General features: G+C 34.5%; 1 pseudogene across 1 annotated transcript in view; it reads left to right on the forward strand.

Moving 5' to 3' along the window:
* The window catches only part of LOC105501183, a 30,539-nt pseudogene that overhangs the window by 1,738 nt on the left and 22,874 nt on the right, over positions 1-5,927 (forward strand). The window lies entirely within an intron of this gene.

Raw genomic sequence — 5,927 nt, forward strand, 5'->3', positions numbered from 1 at the left:
AAAAAAAAAAAAAAAAGAAAGGTAGATTTTCCAAGTATGATATCAGAGACAGAAACCAGTAAGCAAAATTTGGTTGATTTTATTGCATACTTATTAATATTGATTGAATAAATCAATGTTAAACTACGGATCTTTTAAAAAAGAAATAAATGATGAAACCGTGTCAACATATATAGGAAGGCAATATATTTTTAACATCTTTCATATAAAATAAATCTTATAAATCTATAAGAAAGTGACAAATATATGAAAAGTGGAAAGAGAATGCCTAATTTAGAAAAAAAGCAACAGAGTAACACTATGTCTCAAGAAAAAAAAGAGAAAAACAAAAACAACTCAGAGAAAAGGAAAGAACAATGGCCAAAAACAGCACCAGGCAATAAAAAAATAAGTCAAACAATTGGCCTACAATATAAAAAGTTCAACTTTTCAAGTAATCACAGATAGCATATTATATATGAATTATGTGAAAAAGAGTGAGATTCCATATTTTTATGTATCAAATTATAAAATATTAAAAATCAAGTAAAACCCTATATTAGCAAAAGTGCTTAAATAAGAGGAGGGTAAATTGGATGAAGCTTGTTTGAAAGGATTTTAGCATATGCATTTTTTAAATTAGAAATTTACAGCTAGTAGAAGATAAGAAATAACCCAAATCACAGCTGAACTGGAAGAGAATGAGACAAAAAAAAAAAAAAAAAAGACATTCAAAAGATGAGTGAATCCAGGAGCTGGATTTTTGAAAAAATTGATAAAATAGACTGCTAGCTAGACTAATAAAGAGAAAAAGAGAGAAGATTCAAATAAACACAATTAGAAACAACAAAGGGATATTACCACTGACCCCACAGAAATACAAATAACCATCAGAATATTATGAACACCTCTATGCACACAAACTAGAAAGTCTAGAAGAAATGGATAAATTCCTGAACACTTACACCTCCCACGATTGAACAGGAAGACACTGAATCCCTGAACAGACATAAAGTGGGATCCAAAACTGAATCAGCCTAAAATAGCCTTCCAACAACAACAACAACAACAACAAAAAGGAAACCCAGAACCAAACAGATTCACAGCCTGAATTCTACTAGATTTGCAAAAAAGACCTGGTACCATTTCTGCTGAAACTGTTCCAAAAAATCGAGGAGGAGGGACTCCTCTCTAACTCATTCTATGAGGCCAGTATCATCCTGATACCAAAACCTGGTAGAGACACAGCAGAAAGAGAAAACTTCAGGCCAATATTCTTTATGAATATTGATACGAAAACCCTCAACAAGATACTGGCAAACTGAATCCAGCAGCGCATCAAAAAGCTTATCCACCACTATCAAATATGCTTCATACCCAGGATAAAAGGTTGGTTCAACATACGCAAATCAACAAATATGATTCATCATGTAAGTAGATCTAAAGACAAAAGCCACATGATTATCTCAATAGATGCACAAAATGTTTTTGGTAAAATTCAACATTTCTTAATGTTAAAAATTCTCAATAAACTAGGTATTGAAGGAATGTGACTCAAAATAATAAGAGCCATGTATGACAAACTCACAGCTAATATCATACTGAATGGGTAAAAGCTGGAAGTATTCCCCTTGAAAACCAGCACAAGAGAAGAATGCCCTCTCTCACCACTCCTGTTCAACACAGCACTGGAAGTCCTGGCCAGAGTAATTAAGCAAGAGAAAGAAATAAAGGGCATCCAAATAGGAAGAGAGGAAGTCAAACTATCTCTGTTTGCAGACAAAATAATCGTATCTAGAAAACCCCATAGTATTGACTCAAAGGCTCCTTCAGCTGATAAAGAACTTCAGCCAAATATCAGGATACAAAATCAGTGTACAAAAATCTCTAGCATTCCTATACAGCAACAACAGTCAAGCTGAGAGCCAAATCAAGAATGCAGTCCCATTCACAATTGCCAAAACAAACAAACAAACAAACAAAAACAAAAAAAAAACAAAAAAAAAAACCTATGCATACAGGTATTCAGGGAGGTGAAAGATCTCTACAATGAGAACTACAGAACACTGCTCAAAGAAATCAGAGATGCCACAAACAAACGGAAAAGCATTCCATGCTCATGAATAGGAAGAATCAATATCTTTAAAATGACAATACTCCCCAAAGCAATTTATAGACTCAATGCTATTCCTATTAAACTACCAATGACATTCTTCACAGACCTAGAAAAATGTATTTTAAAATTCACGTGGAAATAAAAAAGAGCCTGAATAACTAAGGTAATCCTAAACAAAAAGAACAAAGCTAGAAGCATCATGCTACCTACTTCTAACTACACTACAAGGCTATGGTAACCAAAACAGCATGGTGCTATTATAAAAACAGACATACAGACTAAAGAAACAGAATAGAAAACCCAGAAATAAGGCAGCACATCTACAACTATCTGATCTTTGACAAATCTGACAAAGATAAGCAATGGGGACAGGAATCCCTATTCAATAAATGGTGCTGGGATAACTTGCTAGCCATATGCAGAAGATTGAAACTGGACCCCTTCCTTATATCATATATAAAATCAACTCAAGATGGATTAAAGACTTAAATGTAAAGCCCAAAATTATAAAAACCCTGGAAGACTGCCTAAGCAATACCATTCTGGACATAGGAACAGGCAAAGATTTCATGAAGAAGATGCCAAAGCAATTGCAACCAAAACAAAAATTGACAAATGTGATCTAATTAAACTATAGAGCTTTTGCACAGCAAAAACAAAAAACAAACTAAAAACTAAAAACAACTGTCAACAGAGTAAACAGTCAAACTACAGAATGGGAGAAATTTTTTGCAAACTATGCATCTGATGAATGTCTAATGTCCAGCATATACGAGGAACTTAAATTGACAAGAGAGAAAACAATCTCATTAAAAAGTGGGCTAAGGACATGAACAGACACTTCTCAAAAGAAAACATTCATGCCACCAACAAACATATGAAAAAAATCTCAACGTCGCTGGTCATTAGAGAAATGCAAATCAAAACCACAATGAGATACCATCTTACACCAGTCAAATGGCAATTTTTATAAAGGCAAAAAATAACAGATGCTGGTGAGGTTGTAGAGAAAAAGGAATGCTTATACACTGTTTTTGGGAGTGTAAATTAGTTCAACCATTGTGGAAGACATTGTGACAATTCCTCAAAGACCCAAAAACAGAAATACCATTTGACCTGGCAATTCCATGACTAGGTACATACCCAAAGAAATATAAATAATTGTATCATAAAGATACTTACATGCATATGTTCATTGAAGCAATACTCACAATAGCAAAGACATGGAATCAGCCTCAATGCTCATCAATGATAGATTGGATAAAGAAAATGTGGTACATATACACCATGGAATACTATGCAGAAATGAAAAAGAATAATATTTTAATATTTAATCTTTTCAGGAACATGAATAGAGCTGGAGGCCATTATCCTTAGCAAACTGATGCAGGAACAGAAAACCAAATACTGCACATTCTCACTTATAAGTGGTAGCAAAATGATGAGAATACATGGACACACAGCGGGGAACAACAGACACTGGGGCTTACTGCAAGGTGGAGGGTGGGAGGAGTCAGAGAATCGGGAAAATAACCAATGGGTACTAGGCTTAACACCTGGGTGATGAAATGATCAGTGCAACAAACCCCCATGATACAGTTTATTTATAAAACAGACCTGCACAGTTACCCTTGAACTTTAACATTAAAAAAGAATACAATTAAAAGTAAAACAAAATTTACATAACTTTCAATCTAGTATTTTTGCATTTAGGAATTTATCCGAAGGAAAGAATCAGGGTTATGTGCCAAGAATGTGTAACAAACACATTGATTGTAATAACAAAACCAGCAAAAAACCTAACTGCATTAAAAAAAAAAAAAATCAACTTCTGCTTTAGATTCACGAGGTACACGTCAGGTTTGTTATGTGGATATGTTCCATAATGCTGAAGTTTGGGGTACAATCGATCTTGTCACCCAGTAGGGAGCATAGTACTGCTAATAATATGTCACTGGTTATTTAAATTAATTTTGACATACCATGTAATCATTAAGTGATATTTCAGAAGAATGTTTACTAGCATAGAAAAAAATCAATTTTTGACGTAAGAAAATAGGTCACAAAGTGTTTGTAATTCTTATTCTACTTCTCTGTTTAATAAATACATACATCCCCTAAAATGGTAGGAAGAAGGATTTACAAATGATCTGTAGTAATATTTAGGTGGTGAGCCTAATAATAATGCTTTTTAAATAAATATATTTTTTTTTATAATTTGCATTTATAAATTGTATAATAAAAGCCCACAAAATTATATATTTGTTAATTTTTCTTGTAAGAAATTATTATAAAATTGAGAATTCAGTGTTAAGTGTCCTGGTGTATTTGTAACAAGTGTTCTGAGATAAACCCAAATGAAGACTGAGAATGCTTGTCAGAAAGAATCAATTACCAGTTATTTGTTGGTTTCTGGGGCAAGTTGTGGACAGGCAGGCAGAAATCAACCTCAGCTCTCATCACCTCAGTGCTGAGCTCTCCCTCCTAGGCTCTGTGCTTGGGAAAAGCTTCCTTTAGGAGAGACTGCTTTGGGAAGGAAGAATATATATTACCTGGAGCTTCAGCAGAAGTAGAAAATGGGTTCTGTGATCTTTAAAATATTGTAGGAAATAATAAAGAACTGTCATGTCAAAGCTGCAAATCATCTGTCTTCTGCAAGAGGCTCTAATCTGGATGCATATTTGCTGTGAAATGTTCTTTCTTATCAGAAAGTCACTTGTGTATGCAAATGTAGAACAAAACATAATGAGAAAAAAGTTTGAAAAATGGCAAATAAAATCGGTTAAGGATTAAATAACTCTTAGGGATAATGCAAAAATTGTCTTTATATTGCAGGCAGAGTTGCTTCTCTTCCTAGTTGTTTCCTTTGGAGAGAGATTTCTTCCCTGTATTTGTAGTTTTTTATTTTAAAAATGTTATTTATTTATTTATTTTAATTAACAAGGATTGTACACATTTACTGTGCACAACATGATGTTTCAAAACCTGTATATGGCGGGGTGTGGTGGCTCACACCTGTAATACCAGCACTTTGGGAGGCCGAGGCGGTCAGATCACGAGGTCAGGAGATCGAGACCACAGTGAAACCCCATCTCTACTGAAAATACAAAAAATTAGCCAGGCGCCGTGGCAGGTGCCTGTAGTCCCAGCTACTCTGGAGGCTGAGGCAGGAGAATGGCGTGAACCCGGGAGACCGAGCTTGCAGTGAGATGACATTGCGCCACTGCACTCCAGCCTGGGTGATAGAGCGAGACTCCATCTCAAAAAAAATTAAAAAAGTAAACATAATTAAAAAAACCTGTATACATTGTGGAAGGCTAAATCAAGCTAGTTAATGTGTGTTACCTCATATACTTATTATTTTCTGTGGCGAGAACACAAAATATACTCTTTTAGCAATTTTAAATAACACAAGATATTATTATTAACTATAGTTGCCATGTTGTACAATAGATCTCTTAAACTTACTCCCTTTGTTTAACTAAAATTTTGACCCTCTCAACCGCAGACCACCACCCTAGATTCTGTTGACCATCATTCTACCCTCTGCTTCTATAAGTTTAACTTTTACCTTATACATATAAGTTTTTGTCTTCAATGCCTGGCTTATTTCACTTAACATAATGTCCCCCAGGTTCATACATGTCATTACAAATATTATGATTTCCTCATTTTTAAAAAATTGTACTTTAAGTTCTAGGGTACATGTGCACAACGTGCAGGTTTGTTACATATATATATATGTGCCATGTTGGTGTGCTGCAGCCATTAACTTGTCATTTACATTAGGTATATCTCTTAATGCTATCCCTCCCCACTCACCCCACCCCAC

This window comes from Colobus angolensis, unplaced genomic scaffold (genome assembly GCF_000951035.1).
Source record: "Colobus angolensis palliatus isolate OR3802 unplaced genomic scaffold, Cang.pa_1.0 Scaffold7, whole genome shotgun sequence".
In the NCBI taxonomy this organism is placed as follows: domain Eukaryota; kingdom Metazoa; phylum Chordata; class Mammalia; order Primates; family Cercopithecidae; genus Colobus; species Colobus angolensis.